The sequence below is a fragment of the Bidens hawaiensis genome, unplaced genomic scaffold, assembly GCF_021521415.1.
Source record: "Bidens hawaiensis isolate Kalapana, Puna unplaced genomic scaffold, B.hawaiensis_p1.1 tig00005481_1, whole genome shotgun sequence".
NCBI classification, from domain to species: domain Eukaryota; kingdom Viridiplantae; phylum Streptophyta; class Magnoliopsida; order Asterales; family Asteraceae; genus Bidens; species Bidens hawaiensis.
The window spans coordinates 62855-79145 of record NW_027491350.1 but is presented as its reverse complement, the minus strand read 5'-3'; positions in this window follow the sequence as shown (position 1 = coordinate 79145).

Below are 16291 nucleotides of genomic sequence, written 5' to 3'. Positions count from 1 at the left end.
TCGTTCAAGGTACGTTTATAGTTAGAAATCGTTCGTATAGGTTCGGTTTGATTTGGGAAATCATAGATCTGTGTTAGTTTGTTATAAACGAACCTAAAACAACAAATATTACTGGAATTGATTAGCATTTGATAGGTTAATTGTTAACCTAAAAGAACCCGTAACCTATATGCCTAAATCGCACCCCTTAAACATCGATGTTAGGCCGATTTGATGGTTGGGATTTGTAGGCGCTGGTCAGACGATTACGTGGATACCTAAATCGAGTTATTTGGTTAAGAAACGAAGATGATTAAGGACGAACAGTAGCTGCAGCCGACAACTTCGCCCGCAAGCTAAGTTCGCCTGATGAACTTCGCCCGCAAGCTAAGTTCGCCTGATGAACTTCGCCCGCAAGCTAAGTTCGCCTGATGACAACTTCGCCTAAAAGCTAAGTTCGCCTGATGACAACTTCGCCTAAAAGCTAAGTTCGCCTAAGGGTTAACTTCGCCTAAAGCTAAGTTCGCCTAAGGGTTAACTTCGCCTAAAGCTAAGTTCGCCTAAGGTTTAACTTCGCCTAAAGCTAAGTTCGCCTAAGGTTTAACTTCGCCTAAAGCTAAGTTCGCCTAAGGTTTAACTTCGCCTAAAGTCGAGTTCGATTAGAAAATAAATTATAAACGATAAGTAAAAGTAAGCTAATACTAGGCCGCCAGATTAGATCAGGCGAGTATTGATACGTGTAACTTATACAGTCAGCCGAGCTCAGTTAAAGAAGGGATTTACAACTATCGGAGGAAGAGGCAGAGTTCAGGTGAGTTTCTAGCCCCATTTCCTTGCTATGTTTTCTGGGCTGTGTGCATACTCGATGTGAAGTGTGAATACACTTACCTTAAGTGGTAAGTGTATGCTATAGATGTTATACGAGGTAGCTATTATATAATACTTGTTGGTGCGTGAACGATCTTCGGATATTGCACGCATCGCCAAGGACAGTGATTGCCAAGTGGTTATTAGTGTGTATGTATGCTATGATGTGACTTGCTTATTATGTAAATGATATGAAGCATGTTGTAGATAAGTAGAGGTAGAGCGTGTTAGAAGTGGCAAGGGTGTAGTAAGAGTGATAGTGGCATGACGATAGTACGTGGTAGGGTAAGCCTATACGTGACTACGTCATTAAAGTGGCAAAGTGGCATAACGTTAAACGTTATTAAAGTGGCAAAGGGGAAAAGTGGCATAACGTTATACTTATTAAAGTGGCAAAGTGGTAAGGTGGTAGGTGTAAATAAGAGGCTAAGTGGTAAGGTAAGCAGGTTAGATAGTGGACTACGTGTCTTCGGATACGTATATGATGCATGTAGTGGTTGTGTGATAAGTTGCTTGATTAACTAGAACTCACTCAGCGTAGCTGACTTTTAGTATGCACGCAGGTGAGTAGGAGGAGGCATCTCACTTGAGGAGACACGTGGCACTGAATAAGAGGCTGCCATCGGAAGACTCAAGATGTTTAAGTTTAATGTTTCGTTTGTTTTGAAAGGCAAAATGATGTTTTAAGACAAGATGTGTTTTGATATGAAATGTTTTAAGAAAGTTTTTTATATTCCGCGAAAGTTTTAATGAACTCTGATTTGTAAGAACTGTGTTTATGAGTAAATCCGACGCGAAAGTAGGGCTACTGGGTTCGGGACCTTACAAGTTGGTATCAGAGCATAAGTTCGAGAGATTTAAGCATCCTACATGCTTAGACTCGAACAGAGAATGAGATTTAAAATGAGAAAAAAAAATGCCAGTTCAAGATAGCCATGTGTCACTCAAGCAAGCCCAGTAAAGGTAAAGTGTTTGGTAAATGGTGTATGTTAATGTTGGCTTATTTGCTAAATGAAGAATGAGTGCAGGTTAGGGATAGGATTAATTGATCTTAACTGATTAACTGTTTAAGAGTATAAACAAGCACAAGTGAAATCATGAAGGGAAGTATGTAGAACCTGAGGAGTAACGCAAATAGTTAATTACACTTGATCAACGTCATTAACTACTTACTTTACAAATCATGTGCTAAATAATTCCTAGAGTGATGACGTTTGTGTTTTCTCTTTTAGAATACTAATGGCTGGAGCTGGAGAAATTGTTGGAACTGGAGGTCGCACTGGACGTCGTGGCAGGCCTCGTCCTGTCCGGCAACCCTCGGTAGAAGAAGCTTCCAACACCGAAGATGAAGGAAGCGCAGCTGGAAGAGACCAGAACAACAACAAGGAGGTTCAACTTAGCCCTGCAGTTCAAGCAGCCATTGTTCAAGCTGTAGTTGCTGCTGTGAAGAACCTGAATCCCGAAAGATCTGCTGGAAGCCGTGAACGAACTGCTGAAGGGGCGGGTGGTGATGGTAGGAAGGATGGGGAAGGAGAAAGAGAGGCTTCGAGTGAGGATAAGTCTGTGGAGGTCGGTGACAGGAAAAGAGGCCAAGATGGGTGCAACTATAAGTCCTTCAAAGGATGCGACCCGCCAAAGCTGACTGGGTTGGGAGACGCAATCACTACTCTCCAGTGGATAACCACAATGGACAAGAAAATCCGAATTAGTGAATGCCGTCCCGACCAAGCAGTGGGTTATGCCACTCAGTCATTTGAAGATGAGGCCATGTACTGGTGGGAAACTGTGGAACAAAGGAAGACCCGAGAGGAGATTAAGGCCATGAGATGGGATGACCTTAAGGAGTTAGTGATGAAAAGGTTTTGTGCTAATGCTGAGGTTGAGAGGGCCGAGATGAAATTTCTGAATCTGAAGGCGGACAAGATGACACATCGTGAATACACCACTGAATTCAACCGCATGTCTAGGCTGGTTCCTGACATGGTGAACACCGAGGCGAAACGGATCAAGTGCTACGTTAGAGGACTTCCCCAGAAGGTCCGCATGTTAGTCAGGGCCAACAAACCTGTTACCTTTGAGTCTGCGGTCGAGTTGGCGGAGATGGTCTATGTTGATCTGGCGGCGGATGATGTGGAAGTGGAAGATGAGGAAGAAGGGAAAGGAACTAAAAGAGCTAGGGATGTCGTGGAGCGTGCAGGGAGAAAAACACAGAAGATGGCAGGAAGGGAAGCATGTAAGGTGTGCGGGAAGATGCACTTGGGGGAATGCAAGGCTGGTCCAAATCAGTGCTACCGATGTGGGAGGAAGGGGCACATCTCCCGTGAATGCACCGAGGACCAGAAGTGTTACAAGTGTGGTAAGTCAGGTCACATAGCTAGGGAGTGTGGAGAAGCCGTGGCAGTGGGGGAAGGAAGAGGAGAAGCGTGAAAGGATGGTCTATTAGCTGCTGAGGAGGTTGCCGGAGAATAAGTGCCATGTCACAGTTGTTTTATGTTTAGTAGTTGAAGAGTGTTTTATGTTACAGTTGAACCTATGTTTGTTTAGCAAGCTTGAATGATTTCCTTTTATGTTATGAAGTACTTATGACTTCTTGTGATTTTGTATGAACGACCTATGAATTTATCTTGAATGCATGTTGGTTATGATAAATAGTTGTGTGATGGTAACGCGTCGCCTTAGGAGTTAGCGTTATTATATAAAACAAGGTTCCTCGGGAAGGCGATACGAGACTTGGTACATCGAGGGCTTCATGGACAAGCTACCGTAATAGCTAAAACACATGATCACCGCTCGATGACTACAAGTCAGGAGTAAGAGGGATAACCCAGAAAGCAAAGGCGATTCAATAAAGTGTGTAAATATAAGAAGTTTTCCTTTTATAGGGAATAAGTTAGGTTTCGGGGACGAAACCTCTTTAAGGAGGGAAGACTTGTAACATCCCGAAATTTCCAAAATAATATTAATTGTATTACTTAATAATAGAGGGAAAGTTTACTCGGGTTATCGGGAAATAAATAAATAGAGTAGGAGTTGGTATGGGTCGGGCTAGTGTTGGGTAATGGATATGGGTTATGGACTTGGGTTATGAAAGAAGGAAGGAGAGTCCATGGGCTTAAGCCCATGATCCCTAAATATAAATACCATTAATCACCATTTAATCCTCATTCTCACATATTCCATACACCACCAAAACACACACAACACCATCTTATAACCCGAACCAAGATCCGAAGGCGAAAACCCGAGCTTGTTGATGCTGGAACGTCGTGACGGACCAAAAGAACATCAAGGCTTAACCGGGTTCGTAGTTCGACTCGTTCAAGGTACGTTTATAGTTAGAAATCGTTCGTATAGGTTCGGTTTGATTTGGGAAATCATAGATCTGTGTTAGTTTGTTATAAACGAACCTAAAACAACAAATATTACTGGAATTGATTAGCATTTGATAGGTTAATTGTTAACCTAAAAGAACCCGTAACCTATATGCCTAAATCGCACCCCTTAAACATCGATGTTAGGCCGATTTGATGGTTGGGATTTGTAGGCGCTGGTCAGACGATTACGTGGATACCTAAATCGAGTTATTTGGTTAAGAAACGAAGATGATTAAGGACGAACAGTAGCTGCAGCCGACAACTTCGCCTGCAAGCTAAGTTCGCCTGATGAACTTCGCCCGCAAGCTAAGTTCGCCTGATGAACTTCGCCCGCAAGCTAAGTTCGCCTGATGAACTTCGCCCGCAAGCTAAGTTCGCCTGATGACAACTTCGCCTAAAAGCTAAGTTCGCCTAAGGGTTAACTTCGCCTAAAGCTAAGTTCGCCTAAGGGTTAACTTCGCCTAAAGCTAAGTTCGCCTAAGGTTTAACTTCGCCTAAAGCTAAGTTCGCCTAAGGTTTAACTTCGCCTAAAGTCGAGTTCGATTAGAAAATAAATTATAAACGATAAGTAAAAGTAAGCTAATACTAGGCCGCCAGATTAGATCAGGCGAGTATTGATACGTGTAACTTATACAGTTAGCCGAGCTCAGTTAAAGAAGGGATTTACAACTATCGGAGGAAGAGGCAGAGTTCAGGTGAGTTTCTAGCCCCATTTCCTTGCTATGTTTTCGGGGCTGTGTGCATACTCGATGTGAAGTGTGAATACACTTACCTTAAGTGGTAAGTGTATGCTATAGATGTTATACGAGGTAGCTATTATATAATACTTGTTGGTGCGTGAACGATCTTCGGATATTGCACGCATCGCCAAGGACAGTGATTGCCAAGTGGTTATTAGTGTGTATGTATGCTATGATGTGACTTGCTTATTATGTAAATGATATGAAGCATGTTGTAGATAAGTAGAGGTAGAGCGTGTTAGAAGTGGCAAGGGTGTAGTAAGAATGATAGTGGCATGACGATTGTACGTGGTAGGGTAAGCCTATACGTGACTACGTCATTAAAGTGGCAAAGTGGCAAAGTGGCATAACGTTAAACGTTATTAAAGTGGCAAAGGGGCAAAGTGGCATAACGTTATACGTTATTAAAGTGGCAAAGTGGTAAGGTGGTAGGTGTAAATAAGAGGCTAAGTGGTAAGGTAAGCAGGTTAGATAGTGGACTACGTGTCTTCGGATACGTATATGATGCATGTAGTGGTTGTATGATAAGTTGCTTGATTAACTAGAACTCACTCAGCGTAGCTGACTTTTAGTATGCACGCAGGTGAGTAGGAGGAGGCATCTCGCTTGAGGAGACACGTGGCACTGAATAAGAGGCTGGCATCGGAAGACTCAAGATGTTTAAGTTTAATGTTTCGTTTGTTTTGAAAGGCAAAATGATGTTTTAAGACAAGACGTGTTTTGATATGAAATGTTTTAAGAAAGTTTTTTATATTCCGCGAAAGTTTTAATGAACTCTGATTTGTAAGAACTGTGTTTATGAGTAAATCCGACGCGAAAGTAGGGCTACTGGGTTCGGGACCTTACAACCACCCTGCGGCGTGAGAATCAGACTAGATTGCTCTTGAATATAAGTGTTTATTAAGAGAAATAGCTAGAGAGAAGATATCAGATAATATATGGAGATATAAGATAATGATACCGTTCCAAGGTGTTGGAGTATTTATAGCCGAAGGTAGGTTTCCAAGCAGGTACAGCCGGCTGAATAGTATTCCTGTTCTACCAATTGTGGGCTACGCACGTGCCATGCTGATGGTTGGTGGGTAGGCAGCGGCTGATAGTGACCAGGCCGGCTGTGTACTATTCCTTTTCCACCAACTGCAGGCTATGGACGTGCTCCGACAAGGATTGGTGAGTAGGCAGCGGCTGATAGTGACTTTAAGTACTAGAGCGTGCTGCCCGTCGTACTGTTGTCAGTGAGCTGTCGCAGCTTTGGTCAGATCTTTTGTCCATTCCTTGGCAGGTACAGTACAAAAGATCCTCCAGTATCGTACGGACTGGCTCATTTGGGCGGGAGTGTTCCCGGCTTTGGGCGGGAGTGTTCCCGGCTTTGGGCGGGAGTGTTCCCGGCTTGCTCATTCCTTCCTCAGGTGACATTACTGAATTATTTGAGAGTTAGTGCCTTGTGCGTGTAGCCTTGCTGTGCGGGTAGCCTTCCCTGATGGCTAGTATCCGTAGCTGCGGGAACAGGCGGAGTACGTCGACCATTGGGAGGCGTTTCCTGCGGGAGCAGCTTGCGTACTGCGTGTAAGGACGTCGCGTCTCTGAGCATGGTGGGTCCTGCGGATCCAGTTGGTCTTTGCGCAGACGTCCCTCTAAGGTGAGTCTTGCGGGTCCAACTGCGCAGACGTCCCTCTTTGAGGTGAGTCTTGCGGGTTCGACTGCGCAGACGTCTCTGTTTGAGGTGAGTCTTGCGGGTCCAACTGGGCTCTGCTGGGACCTACCTCTTCACAGTGGTTTAAAGTCTGACGAGCGGCGTTGACAAGTTATGGTTTAGATCAAGCAGCAGTTGAGGGTTCCGGAGTAGATCGATTGTTGTATGTTCATTTTTTGATGATTGAGATAAGATCCAACATCCTATGGTTCATTTTTAAGTGAGAAAGATAGGCATTGTAAATACTAGTTAGAGATCGATTTGGTGGTTGAAGAAGATCACGATGGGAATGATGAATCTGTGAAAGATTTTGTTTTTCAAAGTATATATTTATTTTTAGAGTAAAGTGCCATTTTAGTTCATGTGGTTTGGCAAATAATGCGAATTTAGTCCAAAAAGTTTATTTTTTGCATATGGACCATCCACGTTTCCAAATTCTTGCCAATTACATCCAAATCATTAACGCTGTTAAATTTAATTGTATCATAGCTCAAAAGGCACTAAAATAAATACACGTGTCAATATCTAAATTATTAAATTCATATTATTCAAGTACGCAAAAGCACAAACATTGTCTCATGAAAATAAACATTACAATAAAATAAAAAGAAATAAATAAGTCTTTAATTCATGCATCCTAAGGTCGAATCTACTCTTTAAACCTCTTGCTTCATCCAATATAGCTACCTGCGCCATGCGGGAAAATACATAGTTTGTTAACATAAAATTGAGCAAGTAATCACGGTTTTTGAATACATATAATATAAAAATGACAATTCCTTGCGATAATATGAAATACTACAACTATCATAACAACAATATAACAATAATATAAAAGTTTTCTTTTCACTCGAATCCCATGGATAACGAGCTACTCCGACAGTGTATGATCATACTAATGAGGATGGGGATGAGGATGAGATACCAACCACCAAAACATAAAAATAAACACATAGTCACATTTGCACGCATAACTAATTGAGCAATATCATATAATGCAAATAGTGGAATTGTAGTGAAAATTTGATTAACGCATAACGCCCCTAAAATATAAAACGGTAAAAAAGGGGGATGTGAATTACTTATCTTTTAGTGAGGGGATTAGTGATGATGACATAATAATAAAAGTAAATACGGATGAACACGTTCAAGCCTTCGAGATACATCAACAAATATGCCCTAATTGTTAACGATAGTATAATTAATAAATGAGGAAAGAATTAATAAGACATAATGATTTGATTTTGATGGGATACTGTTAGTTTCAATGTCATTATTTTGATTTAATCGGTTTGGAAAATTCGGCGTCTTTTAGGGTTTTAAAACATTATATTTATTATTGTTAGTATTTATTTTATTATTATTATCATCATCATCATCATCATCATCATCATCATCATTATTATTATTATTATTATAACTATCAGTGTTAATATTATTATTTGGTAACTAATATAAGTGTTATATTTTATCCATGCTCATATTTTTCAAGTAAATAGATTTTAATAATAATAACCGATATTTAAATGAAATATTAATTTAAAAACAAATTCATATGTATGTATATGTATATATATATGTTTGGGGAATTTATTCAGACCCTTGAACTAGATCGGTTTAGTACTATAAATAATGAATAAATAAATAAAATAATATTTGTTTCATAGTGTTATATATATATATATATATTCTATAATATATATATGTTTAAGTGTATATATGTATACATACTAAGAGATAAGAACAATATGACGCGAAAGTCATGGCCAAAATAATACTTTCGAGGTTCGGTTTTGTTAAAACAAGGTTTATTTAATATTATATTATGATTATAATAAAAAATAAAACAAGATCTAAGCAAAATAAAATAAATAAGTAAAACCGGGTCCAGGGGGTTCGAACCCGCGCCCTGGACCGGTTCCTTTGTTTTAACCCTTCACACACCAGCCATCGTGCTGGTGTGTTAGCTTGTGAAAGTTCCCAGTTCTGAAAGTATATAAACAGACACACCCAGTTCCAGTTTCAATTACAAACCCTAGAAATTTAAATTCGATGATTTGTTTGTTGTTTGTTCAAATTAAGTTAGGGTTAATGTTAATGGATCAAAACCGAATTATAAACATGTTTCAATTACCTATGGTGGTCGCGGATTGAGGGTTAACGACAACAGCTGGGTTACGGTCGAACTTGAGATTAGAACTGACTCTTGATGGCTTCGAAAATGTAATTAGTTTATGGTTTAGGTTCGTGAGATTGAGAGGAATGTGTGTGTACGTTTAATTGTAAATTGATCGAGTATATATAGTGTCTAAGGGACGGGTTAGCCGCGGTTTTGATTTTGGTCAATTAGCTGTCGATTTTGATTCCATTACCAAGATTAGTGAGTCGGTGTGATTGGTTTTAGTCAACAAAAGATTTGGTGCGAGCAATTTTGATTATGTCCGAGAATTGAGGATCAAGCAATGGAGGGGGGGGGGGTATACACCGTCGGTGAAGAGAGGGGAAGAAAGAATTATTATTTTATTATTATAATTTTGAATAATAGTTGCACTTAGGTCCTCGTTTTTTAGTATTGGATACACAATTGAATTTTTGTTATTAAGGGTGATTTTTGTCATTCTTTGATAGTTATATAAAAGAAATAATTAAATAAAAGAAATCTTTTATTAATAACTCACCCAAACACGAACCGGGTCGGGTAATAGTTACAAAAGCATTAAACGGAAACCCGAAATGTTACAATATTTCCCAACCGTATCCAATTTCGTCCAAATTATTAACTCGGTCTAAATTCAACATTAACTACCACCATCACCACCACCACTACGACTACGACTACGACTACGACTACGACGACTACTACGACTACGACTACTACCACTACTACACTGAGCTAAACCCTTTATATGATTAAAAATAAAGAAGAATAAACTAACGGATACTATATTGAATTCAGACATAGGAATCGTGAGATGTTATATACATCGAACAAACACATAATAATAATAATAATAATAATAATAATAATAATAATAATAATAATAATAATAATAATAATAATAATAATAATGCAAAAGGACATTAACACCTCCGAGTTAACGTTGAATTTAGACCGAGTTAACAATTTGGATGAAATTAGCAACGATTGAGAAATATTGAGGGTCTAAATGCGAAAAAAAATATTTGTGGATGAAATTCGTAAATGTGACCAAACCTTAGAGATAGGGGCAGACTTGCCTTGAAGGCAGGGTAACATCCGCTACCCCTCAACATTCAGCCGCTAGTGTAAAATTATCTTTTTTCGGTCAGGTTTTTGTATTTTGTTACCTCTGAAAAAATATAGTGTTACCCCTCCTTAACATCGGAACTACATGAAACTACATTGGATAATTTTTTTTTTCAAATCTAAGCAATAGTTGCAGGTTATCTCATGGGAGAATGCAAGGGTAGTATTATAATAATACAATTAAACCAACTAGTTATATGTGTTCTAGGTCTATAGCAGTCAATGCCAATGTATATTTTTCTTTGCAAATACTTATTTGTTTTCTTTTCAAATACAATGTCAGTGCATATTTTACTTAGTACAATGTTTCTTTTCCTTTTTAGTTATTTTTAATTTGTTTTTTTTATTTAATTTAGTTAAAAAAATGTTTGGATTTTAAATTGTATGGTTCTTCTATTCTTTTCATTTATTTACATTATTAATTGACATCTTTTTTAAGTTGAAGTTATGGTAATCAAGGAAACCAAAAAAATGTTATTACTAATCGACATCATTTTGAGGTTGAAATTTTTAATACGGTTTTGGATATGTAAATTTAAAAATTTGGAAATAGATTTAGTAAAGTCTCAACTAGTTTGTTAGAAAATAGTCTGGTTTAAATCCTTGTGATTCCTTTTTTAAATTTGACATATCCAAGATAGTTACATTTTCTGATATGTTCTCGATGATTTTAGTAATGAAGAAAGATGGCTTATTTCGGTTGATATTATGACCTTCTATCACACTTCAAACAAATATGATAAATTTACAAAATTGGATTGAATGTGTGACATTACTCTTGTAATGGTGGAAACCGGAAAGCTCGTTACTTTTCCTTTGCTTTATTAATATTGAAGCCAGCGTTGGTTTTACCGGCTACAACCGCAACGCTGAAAGATATTCTTCTAAAATAAAGCTTATCAAGATGGATTTGCGCAATCGAATGGGTGATGAGTATTTGAACAATGCATTAATTTGTGAGGTTGAAAAACAAACTTTTGATAAAGTAAAAGAAGATGATGTAATGGCTCGATTTCAAGCATTCAAAAACAGAAGAGGGGAAACTACACCCCATGTGTTTAAATTTATTTATTTTCGTGTTTGTTTCGTTTACATTATACGAAATACGATAAAAAAAAAATTTTTGGACGTTACCCCTGAGATTTTAGTCTAGATCCGCCACTCATATAATAAAGAAAGAGTGAAAGACATGTCTATCCATAACTTAACGACTAAATTTAACGGGGTTAGTGATTTGAATGTAATTGGCAAGAATTGGGAAACGTGGATGGTCCATACGCAAAAAATAAACTTTTTGGACTACATTCCCATTATTTGCCAAACCACAAGGACGAAAATGACACTTTACTCTCATTTGATTAAAACAAAGTTGGTCATTGAGCTAAAAAATTAGGCCTGTAAACGAACCGAACGTTCGGTGAACATTCGTGAACCGTTCGGTGGGAAGTTCGTCTATGTTCGTTTATTTAATAAACGAACGAACTTGAACAAAAAACTTGTGTTCGTTTAATTAAACGAACGAACATGAACACATGTTCCGTTCATTCTTTTATGTTCATGAACGTTCGTTTATTTATGTTCATTTATGTATTAACAGAAAAATAATAAATATTTTCTAGATATGTTATCTGCTTAAAGGTTTTATATTTGTTAATTTGTGTTAATTTAGGTGTTTTCATCTAAGTTAGTTTATGTTTGTTTGTGTTAATTTACATTTGTTCATGTATGTTCGTTTATTTTTGTTCAGTTATGTTCGTTTAGATTTTAAACAAGCGAACACAAATGTCCCTTTTTATTAACGAACATGAACATAAATATTGTTCAAGTAAGTGTCTGTGTTCTTTTAAAGTTAAATAAAGAACACGAACATGCCATTTTTCGTGTTCATTCGATTCGTTTACAGGCTTTCATTATTCACATTGATGAATACATCAGTCTCAATCTCTATGCTTTTCCGATTTTATTTGTGTTCATTTGTGTTCGTGAACCATTCGTGAACACATTAATTTCCTTAATGAACGAACACGAACATAAATCTCGTTCGGTAAGTGTTCGTAAACCGTTCGTGAACACGCTATTTTCTTAACGAACGAACACGAACAAGGCCTTGTTCATGTTCGTTCGGTTCGTTTACAGCCCTATAAAAAATAGTAAAATAAACACAGAGTAAAGTGCCATTTTCGTCCTTGTGGTTTGGAAAATAATGCAAATTTAGTCCAAAAAGTTTACTTTTTGCATATGGACCCTCCACGTCACCCAATTCTTGCCAATTACATCCAAATCACTAACTCCGTTAAATTGAATCGTTAACTCAGGGGTAGACATGTCTTTTCACTCTTTCTTTATTAAATGAGTACAGTGCCAAAATCGTCCCTGAAGTTTAGTCACATTTTCTAATTTCGTCCAAAAATATTTTTTTCGGCAATTAGACCCTCGATGTTTCCCAACTGTTGCCAATTTCGTCCAATTTGTTAACTCGGTCTAACTTTAACGTTAACTCAGGGGTGTTACTGCCCTTTTACATATTTGTTTACATTATTATTATTATTACCCTGAGCTAAACCCCTTATATGACTAAAAATAAAGAAGAATAAACAAACGGATAATATATTGGATTCAAACATAGGAATCGTGAAATATTATATATGTCATCAAACAAACACATAATAACAATAATGTAAACAAACATGTAAAAGGACAGTAACACCCATAAGTTAATGTTGAATTTAGACCGAGATAACAATTTGGAAGAAATTGGCAACGGTTGGGAAAAATCAAGGGTTTACTTGCGAAAAAAAAATATTTTTGGACGAAATTCGCAAATATGACCAAACCTCAGGGACGATTTTGGCACTTTACTCATATAATAAAGAAATAGTGAAAAGACATGGCTACCCCTGACTTAACGATTAAATTTAACGAGGTTAGTGATTTGGATGTAATTGGCAATAATTGAGAAACGTAGAGGGTCCATATGCAAAAAATAAACTTTTTGGACTAAATTCGCATTATTTGCCAAACCACAAGGAAGAAAATGACACTTTACTCTCCCAAAAATTAGTTTCTTTATAATTTACCACGTCCGTGTACTCCCCGAGTTTTCTCCGCCTAGACTGAGTACTCGCAACTCCCGAGTCGACCACCCTGGGAGCACCTAGCGACTTTTGCAACCATTATTAAGGCAATACAAGGTTTCCACATGACATTTAACTAGCATGACTACATAGGCTTCCAACTCATCAATTTTCTATTTATATAGTTTCCACATGTTAATTTGAAAATTAAGTTTAATCATTAAGTCCTAAGTTAAAGAAAGTTTCAAACTATATTGTTATAATCATCATTTATTGAGTAATTAAGACAATTAATTGTTTTCATTATTATTTTTTTTAAATTTTGAGACTTTGTTATTATTTTTTTTGGATTTTGGACGATTATTTAAGAACGTTTGGACTAGATGTTTGGATTGAAATGGTGGTTTAAGTCACGAGGTTTGGATAATATTGTTGCTTTATTAAACGCACGGTTTAATAATAAATATAATTATATCTCATTGTTATATTTTTATTTTTTGCAATTTTTATGTTGTGTACTTAAATGTTTTATAATTACAATAAAAATAGTTTTTATAACACACAATTTATGTTACAGCATATACATGTTTACGCCTTATAGTTTACAAAATATGACTTCAGTAGATGAAGTTTTAACTAATATGTCTTTTTTGTTTCATGGTATAAGTTAGAAATATGTGACATAAATTAGAATTATGTTTTAAATTGTTATTTTACACCATTTGTCTTTGTATGTTGGGTTCTTTTAATAAAAACAACAATGTGATACCTTATATTAATTTTACTATACTATTAAACCAATTCAAGGTTTCCACATGACATTCAACTAGCATATCCGCATAGGCTTCAAACTCACCAATTTTCCATCTAGATAATTTTCACATGTTAATTTGACCATTAATTTTAAACATTAACTTCTAAGTTAAAGAAAGTTTCAAACTAAATTCAATCATCATTTATTGAATAATAAAGACAATTAATTGTTTTCATTGTTATTTTTTTAGATTTTGAGACTTTGTTAGTTTATTTTTTTTTTTGGATTTTGAGAAATTATTTATGTATGTTTGGATTGAGATGGTGGTTTAAGTCACCAGGTTTGGATTATATTTTGTTTCATTAAATGCACGGTTTAATAAAAATTATAATTATATCTCATTGTTATATTTATATTTTTAGAATTTTTTATATTGTGTACTTAAATGTTTTATAATTTCAATAGAAATAGATTTTATAACACACAACTTATGTTACAACATCCACATGTTTACGCTTCATAATTTACAGCATATGACTTAGTAGATGATGAAGTTTTAACTAATATTTCTTTTTTGTTTCATGGTATAAGTTAGAAATATGTGACATAACTTAGAATTATGTTTTAAATTGTTATTTTGTCTATTTTTCTTTGTATGTTGGGTTCTTTTAATTAAAACAACAATGTGATACCTTATAATAATAATAATAATAATAATAATAATAATAATGCTAGATTATCTGAAGTTTACAATTCGTTAAAATGTATATAACACACACACACACACTAATATATATGAAGTTTTATATATTTTCCATCTGTGTGTAACACGGGATCTAACCTAGTTTATTAATAAGTGAAAAAATAACGAGTTCGACGCTTTTAACTTAAGAGAATTAATGTGAGTTCTTTGTCCGAAACTTCAACTTGATGAATTGTAGGTAATTTTTAATCACGAACATGACTCGTGAGTAACTTTTTGGTCTTGAACTTAGCTTGGGTTGATTGAACTTAGCTTGAGCTGACTAGAAAGCTTGACTCATTTATTATTTATTATACATATGATCATGTTTATTTTACATTTCTTACTTTAATTATATATATATATATATATATATATATATATATATAGGGTTAGGTTAGAATAAAAACTCATTTGAATTGTGAAAACTCTAAAAACTCATTCTCAACCACATGTTTTTAGTTAAAGATTAAATCTTGTGGTCCATAATTAAAGTTACCTTAAGGAGGTGGTTGAATTGGCGGCGATTATAGACAAGTGGTTAAGACATATACGCTGAGATAAAAGATGGTCATGGGTTGATCATTTTACTTGAACCAATATTAAGTTAGCAAATATAATAAAAATGATATAATGTATAATTTATGGTGATCTAGTTTAACCTGTTGTATAACTTTATTATTTATACTATTTAATAAATAAGAGTTTTCTTTTGCCACATGTCATCAACCTTGCTTATTTTTTCTCTCAAAATCCGCCTCTTTCACAATCACGGTTTTAGATCCTTTAACCCCGAATATGATATTATAACCAAAAAAATTAGATTCATCGTAATTAATGGTAAGCCCTAAATCAATTGTGCCCCATTCATAATGTTTCAGAACTCATTCCCCAACACCAAAATCACTGGCGACCAAATCTTTCAGTTTCCTCTCCATCGGCTAAATATATGCTCCTCGCCGTCGACGATTATTCAATCGGAATCTTTTATTTAGGTCGGTATGTTACTAATGCCAATATTCGATCACTATCATATTTTTGATTACTATTTGTTTATAATTGTGTACTTTCGATATATTTTCCTTCGCATATAACATTAGGACAGTACGATTCAATTAGTTATGAGTTGATGGATTATACTTCCCACTAATAAAAAATATACCCATTTGCCCGTGTCATCTAAACATTGCAGCATCAGACATGTCTGCTAAATTTGTCCATCCATTTGACAATTTTGGTCAAATATAATATGTTTTTAACATTTGGTTTGACCAATTGACTCTCTTTTTGGAACCTTGTATTCTTAATGTTAAACATAGGTTAGGCGTGTATGAAAATTTCGTTTGATTGATTTACTATTTAAATATGTCAATTCTCATTATGTTATTAAACAAAAAAGAATGCAATAAAATGATAGGTAAGAGGGCAACAAGCTGAAGTTGTATGTGTTCTTGCTTTTCTTGCTTTACTTGTAAGTGTTGCTCAATTAACCCCTCAACTATACTGATAACTTTAGGTTGTAAACGTGTGAAACCTTCAAGACTACAGTTGCACAATGAGTATACATACCAATGAAGCAATTGATGTTATATATGCTATTCGTACCACAACTTCTTTTGCTTTATCTTTGCAAAGCAATAAAACTGATGACATGTCAACATATCAATTTCGATCTGTGGGTGAAAATTGTATGGATAGGGAATTCTCAAAGGTAAGAAGTAAGAACTCATATTGAAGTTATAACATGGCCATCATTTTTTTTATTTTGTATTCACATATTTT